Source organism: Hyaena hyaena, unplaced genomic scaffold (genome assembly GCF_003009895.1).
Source record: "Hyaena hyaena isolate Hyena2069 unplaced genomic scaffold, ASM300989v1 scaffold_876, whole genome shotgun sequence".
Classification (NCBI taxonomy): Eukaryota; Metazoa; Chordata; class Mammalia; order Carnivora; family Hyaenidae; genus Hyaena; species Hyaena hyaena.
The window spans coordinates 663,395-680,037 of NW_024081512.1; positions in this window are offsets into that span (position 1 = coordinate 663,395).

Sequence of the window (16,643 nt, forward strand, 5' to 3'; positions counted from 1 at the left end):
CGGACGCTTAACCGACTAAGCCACCCAGGCGCCCCTAAAATTAATTTTTAAAAGAGATCTATTTAATTGGCTTAAAGAACACTAAACACTTAAATAAATTCTCAGAAATATAATAGAAACTTAATCCGAATGAATTTCAGGTTCATGTGATTTAGGGAAGAAATTCAGTATTAAAGCCACTTAAATCTTATTGGTTTAATGAAAACAGTCATGTTTTTAGAGTTTTCAGCATTAAATATAATGCTTTCAATTCTACTCAGGTCAAATGAATTTGTGTTGTCTCTTAGTAATTTGTCAGCAAAAAGATAATTTAAGGTGATGGTTAGTTGTTTAATCTCATATAATTTTCATGACTAATCTAAACATAATTATTAGAAAATCTATTATGAATAGATGTAAGATAATAGTTTATAAATGAACTTTTCAGCAATATTCATGTCTACTTAAATAGTTTACCCTAATTTTTTTTGTAACTTAAAGACTTAGAGTTTTGCTAAGTTAAATTAAATGATGGATAGTTATTAAAGATCTAGATCATTTCCAAATAAGATAAAATACTGACACATTAATTATGAACACAGTTTTATGTACTCTGGCTTCTTAGGACAGAGAAACTAAAACATATTTGGTTGTGTTAGTGCTACACTGAAAAAGGCATATGCATAACCTTTTATCCTATTTTAATAAATTTGCAAATCTAAAGAAAGCTGATGTAACAGGAAGTTCACCATTGCTTACCGCTTGGTTTTCACTGGAAATTAAGGTTGGTTCAAATGGTTAAGAATGCTAATATATGACATGCACTCAGTGGTCACCTTTCCTGGTTGTTGGCGGTGCTGGGTGGGGCAGCCTGAGCTGAGTATCCTGCACCGAGATGCTTCAGTGCTTTGTTAAAAATGTTTGACTCAGCATAACACCCTCAAGTTCCATCCATGTTGCTACACATGGCCAGATTTCATTCTTTCTCATTGCCATGTAGTATTCCATTATACAGAGAAGGACAGCTACCATATGTTTGCACGTATAGGAGGATTAGGAGGAACTTAACGGAGGACAGAAGGGGGGAAATGGGGGGGGGAGAGGGAGGGAGGCAAACCATGAGAGACTCTTGAATGTTGAGAACAAACTGAGGACTGATCAGTATGGGGGGGAGGGAAGAGGGTTGATGTGCATGGAGGAGGGCACTTGTGGGGATGAGCACTGGGTGTTGTATGGAAACCAACTTGACAATAAACTATTTTTAAAAATGTTTGGGTCCCCATGAAGCCCTATTACACCCAAATTTACCAGGAGATTTGGGTAGGAATGGGGTTGGTGGGCTTCATCATTTATGAAATCAGGAATGCTGATAAAAATAGAGTTTTGAAAACTTTGAGTCCTGCACCTGCTCGTGGTCACCATGAACCAGCTTTACATCAGATCGAATGTCAGGCTGGCTATACATCTCTGCGAGCTCTGTTAGATGGGACTGTGGAGCATTGCTATACACCTGTAAACATGCTGTTTCCTTGCTGGCATGAATATATGTACCTGTGAGGTGCAAAGAACATCTGTATTCCAGGAAATCCAAGTAAGACTACTGGGCATAATAAGGGAAACATCTCCTTATGCAAGGAAAGCAGGATGTGTGTTTTCCATAAGAAGATCCTTGCAGGATGTGTGTTTTCCATAAGAAGAGGTATGAAGAATAGCGATGCATTTCTGTTGAAGGGAAAGAAAGGAATTTTGTTCTAACAGTAAGGAATTTTGTTCTAACAGTAAGACCATTTAGAGAAGAGAAACATAGGACAAAATCTGAAAGCAAAAACAAACAAACAAACAACTTGTAGAAGGCTTGTGGAAAGGAATCATGAGAAAGAAATTTTACGTGTGGTCAAGCTAAATTTTAGAGTTTAAGGTAAATAAATTCTAAATTTTAGAATTTAAAGACTAAAAAAAAATCCACCTTTGATATCAATAGTGTGCTTATGTAAAACCAAGCCTTAATATTCTTTTATACTACAAGTTTTCTTGATCTCCTTTTAATAAGAGATTGTAAACATAGGGTTTCCTTTACTTTCAAGTGATCTTTTTATCAAAAGAGTTTCCTGTGTTTATTGTCTTTGATTACTTAAATCTAGAAGAATACACAATATTAAAAGAGCTAAATTTCACTCAGAACCTTGTAATCTTCTATATTTGCCTAGGAAGTCTTTACTTGTTGCTATGGTTAAATGGATAACTAAGTATTATTTCATGGTGACCTATGATCTGATTAAAAAAAACGTTAATGTCTTTATTTTATTTTGAGAGACAGAGACAGAGAGGGAGCAGGGTAGGGGCAGAGAGAGAAGGAGACACAGAATCTGAAGCAGGCTCCAGGCTCTGAGCTGTCAGCACAGAGTCTAATGCGGGGCTTGAACCCACGGACTGTGAGATCATGACCTGAGCTGAAGTTGAACACTTACACCCAGGCGCCCCACCTATGATCTGATTTGAAAGTGTTTTAAAACCTTTTGATGTTTTTGACAAATGTCCCTCCAGATCAAATCTGAAATACAGTCTTTTCTAGTCAACCTAATGTTTAGATTTTCTACAGGGTCTCTGGAAGATCTCGAAAGATTTGTTCTCTCTTATAAAAAGGGGGATGTTAAACTAATTAGGCTAATTTGCTATGTTAAATTATATGGGAGCATTATCAAATAAGAAGTAATACTGAGGGGGCACCTGGGTGGCTCAATCAATTGAGCATCTGACTCTTGATTTTGGCTCAGGTCATGATCCCAGGGGCGTGCGATCAAGCCCCGCATTGGGCTCTGCACTGAGTGAGGAACCTGCTAGGGATTCTCTCTCTTTCCACCTGCCCATCTCCCCCTTGCACGCGCGCGCTCTCTCTCTCTCTCAAATGAAAAAAAGAAGTAATACTAAGCCTTCTCTATGTTTTATTTGCATAGGTATATGTCATAAGTGTTCCAGGAATTGTGTGAAATTCTTGGAAACCTGATATGTCCTACTATAATGTTATCAGTCATAATTCTAATTATTATCTTCAAATGTGGCCTATTATAGAAATAACCAAATTTCCTTGTCAATTCCATTATAATGAAATCTCCTCAGAAATTTGAAAATAAGCTTCTTTAAGTCTTTTTGTGGGTGGCTATTGTTTTACTCTGAAGTTTTTACAAATGCTCCCGCAAAAGTACCCAATCTTCGATGAGATTCAGGGAGAGGACTTTCAGCAAATAGAGGTTGATGATAACTATGAGATCACAAAACCAAACTAGATAAGAGTTTCTAGTGGACAGACTAGATTCAAGCAGAAAGAGTAGTAATTACATGGATCTAAATGAACTAAGGAGGGTGATTATAATGATTATGACTCTTTGAAATACTGCTCGTCCCTTGATGCTTTGGTTTCTTTGGATTTAAAAAAGCCTTTTTCTCAAGCTATCTATGACTTATAGCAATTTGGTTATGTACGCCTTTGTAAACAAAGATGAAAACATTTATTTTTTTTCTCCCTACCTGATCCCTCTGGAATTTGGAAACTCTTGAGTGTTCTTTTCATGACATTATAGTTATTTGCATACGTTTATTAAAAATCTCTTCTCTTTGTAACAGGACACAACTGCAGACACTGGCTATATTCCCAAGGCTGTGACTGATATGGTATTTCAGATAAATCTGATGGCCAGTCCTTGGCTTGGCTTCCTAGCCTCAGAGGCGATGATAGTTCAGTCTGAGACTCCTTATGAAAAGTTCCAGCAAATCAGTCTTAAAAAGAACTGACATTATTTCTGTCACATGTCTGTGAGTAATAGGCCAAGATTAATACGAACAAATTAGTTTTACTGTGATTATCTTTAGTAAGAAAATGGGGATATTTGTAGAAAGATGGGGCACATAGAGAGAAAAAATATGTTCACACCTTTGTCGATGTTAGATTCTAGCCCTGTTAATTGTCTTTGAGATTTTGCTATACACCTGTAAACTAGAGCGGATCCTGAATTCTCCTAGTTTCCTCACATATCTGGCTACAACTCTCCAAACAAACATTTCCAATTTTCTCTCACTCATCTGATTTGGAATCACTAAAGAACAAAGACTGCTCCTAAATCTCCTTGAAAGGGACCATAAGAAGTCTTTCTCATTACCAAGATGGTAGCCACCCTTCAGGGCCTTGAGCCTTGATTGCCCATCTCACATCTGAAGAAGGCTCTGCCTGACATCCTGTCCTGTGCAAGTGCTGGAGTCCTCCAAATCAAATTGACCAGGAGTCCGATGGTCTGACATCTGCTTTCTCCAAATTTGAAGGATTAGGACTTTCTACTTTAACTTATTATACTTTATTCTTTTCTTTATGTCCTTTACTCTGGCATTGGCCTGGGAAGAGAATACCATCATCTATATCTCTCAGGCCATTGCTAAGTATGCGTGTTGGGAGAAACTATCTGACTGTTGGATTTGTCAGCAGAAACCCTGATCTGTTTATGCTGTCAAAGATCCCTTGGCTGTACCTGTAACCAATGTCTCCTACGATTGGTTTCCCTGCACTCACAGGAAATACAAAAGGATTAACTTCTCATCACAAGGCTTTTCAAAAAGGCCTCTTTAGGATGTGATGGTACCTCAGAGAATACCATACAAATGCCTCTGATCCCTGGCTTGAAAAGGTCAATTAGGAAACTCCAACTGATGGGTCTATCAAGAACCAGACCTTAGCTGGAGTCCTTTGCACTCTGCCTGGCTTCCGTTTTCGTCTGTGGTAGACACTATTACCCATGGGCGTGGGAATGTTTAGATAGCTGGTGAATTGAAGGTCAATATTTATTGGGATGTTTCACTGTCCTTGTCAATATCCATAATAAATCAGAAAACTCTTGTTGGTTTCCATTATTAAACTTCATAGCTGCTTTAAACAGGAACTTTCAGGAAGCTTACGTGACTGTGAGTTTGCCTGCATGGGGAGAGCCTTTTTCCCCTAGGTGGGCGTAATGCTGATGAAAGATAATCAGAAATCCCTCCCTAACATTAAGAGAGCTGGATGATTCCACAGCCAAAGCAATGACGGCCCAGAAATGATCACTTGACTCATTGGCTAAGCTAGTCTTAGACAACTGGATAGCCCTTGATTCCTACTTGCTAAATTATAAGGTGTTTGTGTAGTAGCAAATCCCACCTGTTGCACATGGATAAATGCCTCTGGAGAGGTAGAAATTCAGTTACACAAGATCAGGGAACAAACCCATTGGTTACAAAAATTTCATCTGGTGATGCCTGGTCTTTTAACCTATTTACCGAGTTACCTTCAGGTTTGGGCTCCTGGATAGAACTATGATGCAAGCTGTATTAGTCAATTCTTTTTTTAATTTTGCTTTACATAATCAAGGTCTTGAACCTGTTGCTTGTCAAACCTTTGTAGAATAGGGGCGCCTGGGTGGCTTAGTTGGTTAAACGTCCGACTTTCGCTTGGGTCATGATCTCGCGGTTCGTGGGTTCGAGCCTTGCGTCAGGCTCTGTGCTGACTGCCAGCTCAGAGCCTGGAGCCTGTTTCAGAGTCTGTGTTTCCCTCTCTCTCTGACCCTCCCCTGCTCACGCTGTCTGTCTGTCTCTCTCTCCTAGAAATAAATTTAAAAAAAAAATTAAAAAAAAAAACCTTTGTAGAACTGATATATCTGATAGGGTGATGCTAGCTCAGTGCTTTGAGATGATCTCTAACACTTACAGTCTTGGTGAGATACAGACTTTAGGTAAGTATCTGAAAGTTCTCCTTCCTAACCTTCTCTGTTACTCAATGTGGCCTTACATGTTTCCCAATTGCTATGTACTTTCTCTCTGAAAAGGACCTGACAACAAGGAAGTGTCGTTCCTGTCACAGAGGGGCAAAACCACTCAGTATGGAAAACCTGGCTCCAATCAATGCTGCTTTTAAAGAAAGATCTTGATCAAAAGAGGGAAATGTGAAACTGAATAGAGGAAACCTCATTGAAAAGGGAGTCAGGAAGCCAGAAGGGGGACCGCCCATGTCCTACCATTTGTCCAACGCAGACCCCAGCAGGAAGAGATGTACCTTGCGTTGCCAGCAGGAAGAAGCCTACTTTACTACTTCAGAAAGAGGAAGGGAGAATTTCTCCTTGCCCAGCAACAAGCTCAGCCAATAAAAAAATACCACAACTCAGCCAATGAGAAACCATCACTACCCTGAACGCTCATTTTCCTCCAATGGATTTCACTCAAAGCAGCCCCTCCCAACTTCTTCCTCTTCTCTATAAAGTAACCTTTCTTTCCTTTGATTTTTCAACTTTGTTATGGGTTGCCATAGCTTGTGTGTCCTGAATTGTAATTTCTCTGCTATTTCTCAATAAACTTATTTGTTGGTAAAATAACTGGCTGTTTTGCTTTAAAGGTTGACAGGCCTTTGTCCCAGAAGACTTGCCCTACTTGAGAAGGCAGTTTCAAGTCCAGGTTGTTACTTATGCTTCTGAGCCACTGGCTATATATTGGAGGTTCCCCAGAACCTTTCTTCCACTTCAATTAACATGCTAGAATGCCTCAAAGAACTCAGGAAACATTTACTCGTGTTTTCCAGTTTATTAAAAAGGATATTATAAAGGATATAGATAACTAGCTGGATGAAGAGGTACGTAAAACCCAGGAGGGTCCCAAGTACAGAAGCTTCTGTCCCCATGGGCATGGAGTGCACCATTGTCCAGGCACATGGAGACATTCACCAACATGGAAAACCTCTGAGGCCTGTCCTCTTGTGTGTGTGTGTTTTATGTTTATTTTTTTGTTTTTGAAGGAGAGAGAGACACAGAGTATGAGTGGGGGAGGGTCAGAGAGAGAAGGAGATATGGAATCTGAAGCAGGCTGCAGGCTCTGAGTTGTCAGCACAGAGGTCGACGTGGGGCTCGAACCCACAAACCATGAGATCATGGCCCAGCTGAAGTTGGACACTTAACCGATTGAGCCATCCAGGCATCCCTGTCCTCTTGTGTTTTTTTTTTTATTTTTTAAAAAAATGTTTTATTTATTTCTGAGAGAGAGAGAGACAGTATGAGAAAGGGAGGGTCAGAGAGAGAGGGTGACACAGAATCTGAGACAGGCTCCAGGCTCTGAGCTGGCTGTCAGCACAGAGCCCGATGCAGGGCTCAAACCCACGAACCATGAGATCATGAGCTGAGCCAAAGTTGGACGCCCAACCAACTGAGCCACCCAGGCTCCCCATCCTCTTGTATTTTAATGGAGACTTTATTACATAAGCCTGACTGATTACATCACTGGCCATTGGCAATTCATTCACTGGAGGTTGGGAAGTAGGTCTGAAAGTTCCAACACTCTAGTCAAGGTTGGTTCCCCTGGCAACCAGCCCCCATCCTTAGGGACTTTCCACAAGTCCCCTATTAACATAAATCAGGTGTGGGAGAAAGGGGAAGAGGCTTATTAGATGGATCACAAGCATGTTATCTACTTTTTCCATTAGAGCCCTGAGTATGGGGAGGAATCAGTTATTTTCAGTTCTCTGCCTGATAATGTGACCATCTCTGTCATAGGTGAGCCTCCGTCTGAAGGTACTTTGTCTCTTCAGATTGTGTTTTTTCTTGATCTTTGGTATGCTGTATACAATTTTGTTGAAAGCTGAGCATGTTTTATTGGGTCATAGAAACTGGGATAAATGGGCTGTGTCCAATGTTTGCTGTAGCCATAAGTGCCAAGGCTTCAGATCTCTCTAGGGCCATTGTTTCTCTCTTCTCTGTAATCTTTGGGTTTCCCTGAGAGAGAGAGAGAGAGAGAGAGAGAGAGAGAGAGAGAGAGAGAGCCTGTGTCTTGCAGTGTTTTCAGCTGTAATCTGCTATTATGCCGGAGCTCTATTGGTGTGTGGTATGGAGCAGGGAGAAGGGTAGCATTCCAGAAGCTACTGATTAGATCTCAGCCTTCTAGTCTATCTGTTTCTCCAAGTTGTACCTTTCACAAATGTTTGTCCAGGGGTGGACCTTCTCCTTGCGCCCCTTCCTTCCCTGGCCGCAGCGTTCTCATCTACATCCTTGAAGCCCTGGCCTGTGTTGACTACTTTTTCTCCTTAGGTGGGACATTAAGGCTGGAGTGAGGAGGAATGTCCTTTTTCATGTTGGACTAGGGCTATGGCAAGGTCCTTTTCCGGAGAGTAGGCCTTATTATAGAGAGAATTCTGGGCTTCTTGCCCAGATCCCAGGAGGGGATCTTTCTCAGAGCTTCACTGTGAGAACCTATTAGGATTCCTGGAGGTTAAGCCCACTTAAGTGTGGGAGGCCTCCAAGGACTTTGAGCCCCAAGAGTTTCTGACTGCCGTGCTAATTCATGCTCAGCCTCCAGCATTTTGTCAAAATTACTATGGAAGTGACCTGGAAGGGTACATCTCCAGTGGTTTTGCTTCAGGTGAGCAGGTCTTGGCTGTGTCTCTCTGAAAGATTTCGTGTCTCCAGATTTCCAGGTCACAGGTTTCTCTCGAGTTTCTGACAGTCGAAGAAAAGTAATTTATTTACTCTTGATCTAGATTCTTGTTGTTAGACATGGGAATGATGCGTTCCAGGTCAGAGATGAAAGCTGAAGTTTGGAAGATGAAACCCCAAACCTAAAGCTGCTGTCCATGAACTAGCCCTGTGTGGATATATCTAACACCCCCCTCTTTTTTCAGGACATAAAAGTACTTACCACCCATGTTATCAGCTTTTGGCTTCAGCAAAAAAATTCAAAACATCAACACATCAGGAAAATGGTTCATTTAACAGCTTATAACATATATTTGCATACCTAGTACATAATACTTTGCAAAATACTGGAACATAAAGGATGTGTATTTTTAAAGTAGGCTCCATGACCAATGTGGGACTTGAGCTCACAGCCCTGAGATTAAGAGTTGCATGCTCTACCAACTGAGCCAGCCAGGCACACAAAACATAAAGGACATTCAGGTAATATTTTTGAAAGGAAGAAAGGAATAGAGAGAAAGAGAGAGACAGAGAAGCTAGAAAGGAGAAAATGAGGAGGAAAGCGAGAACAAATAAGAACCATAAGGAGAAAGAGTCAAGATCCAAAGTTTATCCAAAATTATATTGATGTAACTGGTCTCCTTAGAGTCCACTGAATAATAACATAAGTAGAAACCTAAAGTAGAACATTGTATTTTCTCTTTTTTTTTTTTGCTATACTCTCAAAGACAGGTAGGTGCTTTTTGATTACAAAGAATTAAAAGAATATATATTCTATAAAAATCCATAGTCCTGAATAATTCCACTTCACACAGTGAAATACTAAAATACCTTTCACACACAGGTTAAAAATGTATGTTAAAAATATTTTTTAAAATTATAGTTAAATTAAATTAAATTAATTATTTAATTATATTTAAATTAAATTAAATTTTAAAAAATTATATTAAATAATACATTGTATTATATAATTTATGTATATATAATATACATAAATATATACATATATACATACATAATAAACATAATATACATAAATGTATATAGTGTAAGGTATTATTACATATATATGTATATATGTATATAGTGTAAGGTATTATTACATATATTACATACATGTATGTATAATATACATTATTATACATGCATTATACATACATGTATATAAAGACATATGCAAGTAATCTCTTACATGTAAGTGATGTAATATATGTACATCTGTAATAAATGTAATTTAAAGAGATTTCAAGTAGTGCCAGACACATTGCCATGAAGTGGAAGTTCCAGGTCAGAGTTTAGTTAGGGGACATAGTTTTGACAGGTGTTTGTCGAGTTATGCCAAACCCTACTTTAGGCATTTTATAACTCCCAACTCACTTAATCCCTACAACAGTCGAATGAGGGATTACAGTCATTTGCAGAATTGAAAAAGGGTTTCAGAAAGTTCAAATCACTTGATCTAAGTTGAAAAACTGATTTGAATCCTTGGCTGTGTCTGAAATGGCCATTTTCCCAATTCAGAAATTTTTGAAGTTATTAGATGGAGTCACAGCTGCTGTAGGAAAAACTACAGTCCCCAGTCTCACTTGCATGTGACTCATAATGTTGGAAGAGAGTGTTGTGTGGCTGCTTCTCGCAATATTCTTTAAAGGCAAAGTGGTGCTTTTGTTTCTTTTGTCTTTATCTGTTCCTACATCTGCTGCCTGGAAAGTGGCTGTGATGGCGGCCATCTTGCTGATGATAATGGCGGCCATGCTCCTGGAGCGGGAGGGTGAGGGCTGTCAGTGGCCCAGGTCCTGGCACTTCATAGAGCAGAAGCAACACAGAAGACATGGCTCACCTACCGCCGACTTCCACACAAGAGGCAGCACACATTTATAGTTCTTAAATCACTGTTATTTAGGATCATTGTCATAGCTGAATCTCATTTTTTAAAAAGTATTAATTAATTAAGGGAGCGGTGCGGGGGGGTGGGGAGGAGGACAGCAAAGGAGAGACTGTCTCCCTGAATCTCATTTTAAAACTAATACAGAACTCAGTACCTTGCAGAGGAGTGTTGCCCATGGCAGAAACAAAAATATAGTTTAACCACGTTGAAGTTCTTGGGTGGGAAGTGTCAGGTGCTCAGAATCTTACAGACTAGAAATCTGGTAATATCTGTTTGGCAGCGGGACCATTTGGTTTAAGTGACCTTACTTGTATCTTAAAAACGGTATCACCTCCTGAAGAAGATTGTAGCATGAGGGGAAAAGGTAAGACCAACCCTGAGTGCTGCTGTGGCTTGAATGTATCTGCTGTTGTAAGCAGAGTCTCACGGATCTGAACTCAAGCTGGAGAGCACCATGTGCAAGCAGAAGTGTTAAGACGTCCTCTCCATCTGCAAGCTTGATCTGAGAGGGTGGCGATCGGAGCCTCGGATGTTTGGAACAGCCAATACCTCTGTGATAAGAAGCCCTTGGCAGTGTGGGTTCATGGCAGTGGCTTTAGCAGAAGTATGACTGTGGTCCCAAACCTTTTTCTTGCCCTTTCCATTAAGGGTTGTCTGCCAGACATGGGATCCAGAACATCAGGAAATATCAAATGATGGGTACAGCCTATCCGCTAAAACATTGTTTCAGATGGCCCCAGGAAAGTCTCCCCTAAATGGAGAAGGAGGAAGAGAAAAAAGATGGCATGGGAAGAGCACAGATACCAGTAACAGAGCACAGTCTTCAGTCTTTAAGCTTTAGGAGGGACACCTGGGTGGCTCAGTCAGTTAAACGTCCGACTGCAGTTCAGGTTATGATCTCGCAGTTCATGAGTTCAAGGTCCAGCCCCACATCGGGCTCTGTGCTGACAGCTCAGAGCCTGGAGCCTGCTTCAGATTCTGTGTCTCCTTCTCTCTCTGCCCCTCCTCTGCTCATTCTGTCTGTCTCTGTCAAAAATAAACATTAAAAAAAAAAAAGCTTTACCCTGGCAAGATTGTTGGCAATGATTCAAACGCCCAATGAGTTGGATGAGATAAATATACCAGAAGCCTACTGAGTTATTGAATGAGCGAACGGTATTGTCAAAGCAAACAGAGGCTGGGCTTGAAACGGTTTGTAATTCTTCACACCTCTAGTCTGAGGCTACATAATCTATGCAGTTTTGAGGAAAGACAGAGTCTTTAAGGCTTCCCTCAGGTGTGGCCTTGGAAAAATAAACAAAGAGCCGTCCAGGGCCGTGCAGGGCAAGGACAAGGAGACATGTCACAGAGCAGAACCAGGGAACACCACCTGAAAAAGGAAGTCCTGGTGATTCCTGCTCAACAGGAATCCATCACTGTGGACCACCCCTGTGATTCCTCTGCTCCCCACTGGTGTTGAGTGGGAGATACTTTTCTTTTTCTCTTTTTTTCTTTCATTTTGTTTCTTTTCTCTTCCTCTTTTCCTAATCGTGGCCATCCCGCTTCTCATGCATCCCAGTATATTGAGTGTGATGAGGGTAAATGGCTTTTCCTTTACTTTCTTGGTCATCAGGCCAAGCAGAGGCATATCTGGATTTGGTTGAGAGTGCAGCCTGGCACCAGAAATTCTAGACTTTGTGAGGCATGCAGTGGCTGGGGAGGACTTTGAGGTGGGCCTGGTCTGTGGGTTCTGTCTAATTAGAAGAGGGCACACTGATATTTGGGGAAGTCGACTATGGGGGAAACTCTAAGTTGACACCATAAGATGTCACAATCTCTGTTCTTATCTTTTAAAAAAATAATAGAACCCCTGGTCTTTGGCTGGCTCACAGTGGTGCAAAATAGGGACCATACTCAGCACCCTTCACAGGTGGGTCTAGCCATGTGACTAAGTCTGGGTAATAGGATGTGGTTTTGTGAGGCGCACAATGTCCGTGGATTGTTGTTTAAAAGAGGTAGAGGTGCTTTCTGCTTTCTCTGGATGCTTGCAGGTTGGAAATGGGGCATAGTGTCTGAGGTTTTAGCGGTCACTGTAGACTCTGCTCATTAACGACGTTTGGGCTGTGAGCCATGCGTCGCAAATGCGCCCAAGGAGCCTTGGGTCCCTGATACATGGAGCACCCTACTAACCCGAACAGCTACCTTGAATATCAGAGAGAAATACGCTGCCACTTTCTTTCAGTCCTCCTGACTTTGGGTTTTCAGTTACCCCAGCTGAATGCAACCCTTACTAACAGAGTGAGCAGACCTCGATGTGGGTGGAAGTGGTAAGAGCGTGAACTCAGGTGGTAGCACTGGGGACCGAGAGGAAAAACCGCTGATACGGTGGAGAGGCAGAGTAGCCTGGATCTGATTACTAATGGATGGGCAAGTGAGAGATGAAGTCCAATGGAAGTAGGATATTGCACCCGGGTTTCTGGTGCGGTCGGCTGAGACAGAGCCTGGAGGAGGAGCAATGGGCGTGCCTCGAAGCCCCCAGGGGATCTACACCGTGAGGAATCCAAGGGCAGAAACTGAAGGAAACTAATAATTTAAAGACTGGGCAGTGGAAGAGGCCAGTAGGCTTGCGGTACAAAGAGCCAGGCCAGAGAGGTTCGTAATATCATCATGAGACGTAAAATAAGATGAGGAGTGAAATCTCCAGGGATCTTTTCATAGGAACCGCCATGCTCTGTGGGATGCGGAAGCGTGATAGGTTAGGAACCAATGCGAGGAGAGGAGATGGACAAATTCCCCTGGGCTGCATTTTAACTGATGCTACCAATGGAGAGGAGAGGGAGCTGCTGCCACAGTGAGATGGGGTTTTTGTAAAGTTTACTTTTATTATTTTTAAGTTTTGCATGGTATTCAGTGTACTTACAGGATGCGGGGAGCAACTCTTGGTGGAGAGGTTGAGGGTGTGCAAGAGGTGGCTCTAAAAACCCCTGGAAAGCTCTGAGTGGAGGGCGCGGGCCGCAGGGTCAGCCCCACCCAGTTCACTGCTTCCTCGGAGGCTGAGGAAAAGAAGGGAAGTGGAGGCAGAAGGAAATGCCTCAGAAGGTATTGGTTTGGGTGCTGAGGGAGTTGGTGCTTGTCAGCTTCAGTTTTCTTGGTGAGGTAGGAGAGGTTACCCTTGGGGAAGAGTGAGTGAGGGGGCTGTGGTGGACCTGAGGGGAGAGGAGCACAGAAAGGCCCCCATGGGGGAGAGGAGAAGGAGCCAAGGGGGCAGGTCTACTTGGCTGCGAACAGAGGCCGCAGGTGGAATCAAGGCTAGACAATGTGAGGCGATGCAGTGAAGCCCGGGCCTTGAAGAAGTACCCGAGGATGCGGAGCTGAGGAGCCTTACCTCTGCCACCGCTGCCTTGGCTAGTGCTGGCCCACAGGAAGGGGGTCTGGGTGCTCAGCACTGCACGGTGAGGGGACGGGAGCCCTCCGCTGTTACCACCCTCCAGGCGGCCTCCCCAAGGGCTGAGCAACAATGACCGGTGAACTCATTACTACTGGTTTGGTTTCCACCTGACAGCAAACGTAAGAGAGGGAAAAGTAGGAATCAGGGCCACAACCAGGACTCTCCTCAGTGGCCCAGCTGTGGCCTGCTCACTGACGGCAAAGGGGCACTATTTAACAGCTCGTGGCGGGGGAGGCGCCGGGGGTGCTTGGATAACCCCCAAACAGGCCACTATCCTGGAAATGAAGGTCTCGCATCACATGGGTTTTTGTTGGCTGGCCCAAATTCTTGGCCACATTTCTCTCTCGAGTGCTGACTCTCAGAGCTTGGGATTGGCTTGGTTTGGTTTTTCAAGTATCTCCAATTCACCCTACCTCCAAGATTCTAACTGGTTTCATTTGACAAACCGTGACTCCCCCTCAGCATTAGGACACGGAGGAGCATAGAGATCACTTATGGCCTGGATTTCCTTTTCTAGCTTGGCATCTGCATGGACTTTTTTCTTCCTCTCTCTGAACTCATGTATCGAAGCCCGAAACCCGCAGCGTGGTGGTGTTTGGAGATGGAGCCTTGGCGGCGGGGCAATGAAGGATAGCTCCTGTCGCGCACTGGGGCCCCGGTGACAGGAGTAGTGAGTGAGTAGCCTTATAGGGAGAGGAAGAGTGAGGCTTCTCTCTCTGTGCCCGCACACGGAGGAAGGGCTGTGCGAAGACCCCGTGAGAAGAGGTGGTCTGCAAGCGAGGAAGACAGTTCTCACCGGAAACAATATTAGCTGGTGTCCTGACTTTGGACTTCCCAGCCTCGAAAAGCGTGAGAGAATGAATTTCCATGGTCGAAGCCACCCAATCTGTGGCATTTTGTGTGGTAGCCCGAGCTGACTGATGCAGCGTCACCAAGTGACCGGGAAAAAAAAAATAAAAAGGACATGGTCACACCCCTGGCCAAACACCAAATACCAAGAGTTCTTAGTCCTTGAGCAGCCCAGGGACTGTGGGATGGTGGGGGATGCCCTCCTGGGGGGGGGGGCACAGTGCCCAGTCCTGGGGTACAGCTCTTATCCTCGAGCCCTTCCTTTTCTCAAGTCTTTGCTAATGTCGGGCTCTTGACCATGGATTTGTTAGGACTCCATTTCAAACGGAATCTGGTAGGAAACCCCGGGCCAAGGGCACACTGGCTGCCTGCTGTATCAAGTCCCCTTGTTGTCCACCACCCTCTAGAACCCTCTAATTTACATGTGTTCTCTTCTCACAGGAGCTCTTCAGGTAGATCTGAATTTGTTTAGACAATTTTATGGGTACTGTAAAACCACAGTTGAATTTCAGGCCTTTGTAGCGGTCCAGCCAAGATGCATTCCAATTAGAAATAATTGCTGTTAATGCTGTTACGATGTGGTGGCTGTCCACTTCACCCCAGACCTTTGTTCCCCGAAATCCCTTGAGTCTCTTCTTTATTCTTCAGCTAAATAGACAGGCCCCTAGAATAGACGCTTTTAGAATTGTAATATAGGAGCAATATTATGCCTCTCTCTTAATTAACCTTGTTAACCAAGGATTTGGAACATTAGCTGGTTAGGCTAAGAGGGCCTTTTGAGTCTCTCCGTACACATCTGCAGTTGAGTAGGATATCACTCTTGTGAAATAAAATGCCTCTAATTCTTTGGCAGACACCAAATACCTTTATTATTCTTTTCAGTAACGGTGTGGCATGCTCGTTTGGCGAAATAACGTGTGTAAAGTGCATAGCTTTGTGTCAGGCACAGTAAAATCTTAGCTATTGCTTGTGTTATTATAAAACAAGGGCTTTTTCCTCCCCCCTCTTTTTTTTAAGCCTTTCTGAATGAAGCAGAAATACAGGGGCAGAGCTGTCAGAATTATGCAGGCAGCTTGAGATAAATCAGTCCACAGTGGACTTTAGATCCCACATTCCCTAAGGCTGCTGCCTTTCTAAGAGCATCTTATCCCTAGATGTTCATGACTTGTTTATTTTGACTCCCACAGCATCTTCCAAACTCTTCCCATCCTTTCCTGCTCCCCACACAAAAGAAGGTAAGAGACAAAGGCTGCCGTTTTCTCCCGAGGCAGGTGCCCCTCCCAGCCTGGGAAGGAGTTCCAGGGACATGGTCATTAACACATTTTTCTTAACCTCGCTTTTATAGTTAATATCCAAATCATGAAAACAGTTGGCCACATCATTAAGCTGTAAGAATACTACAGATCTGACATGAAGGCGGCATCGATGAATACCAGTGCATAAAACTGTCCATTGTGTGGAAAAATGCAACACGAATCCCAACCCACAGTACTAAATTAACCACACGGGTATGCTTTCTGGACTAACAGGCAGTATTAATCTAGCTCAGTAGAAATGTCATTTTCAGAGTCAGAAGCACCATTCTTTGATCTCTTCTAGGAAGAAAATGTGCTCCTGTGTAGACTTTGGTCTAGAATCACTGTCTACTAAGTTCATTTGGGGAACGTGCAGGAAGGCTTCCTGACACAGAGGCACCTGACGCACACTCAGCAGCACTGGCACTCAGTCTGTGAGTACGCAGGGCATGGAGTAGTAAGCATTTGTGCGACTGCTTCGGGAAGGACACGGGAGGCTGGCCTGTCCTATACTGGGTGGCATGGGTTCAGAGAGGCCAAGGCTGAGAGCGTGGTGATAAGGAATCCAGAGCCCCGTGTCCTCCATAAAGTGGGCATTCTAGCAAAATACAGTAAAACCTTGGTTTGCAAGGATAATTTGTTCCGGAAACATGCTTGTAATCCAAAGCACTTGCACATCAAAGCGAATTTCAAGAACCATTGGCTCAGTTGTGATCATGTGACGTTCGGCATCACGA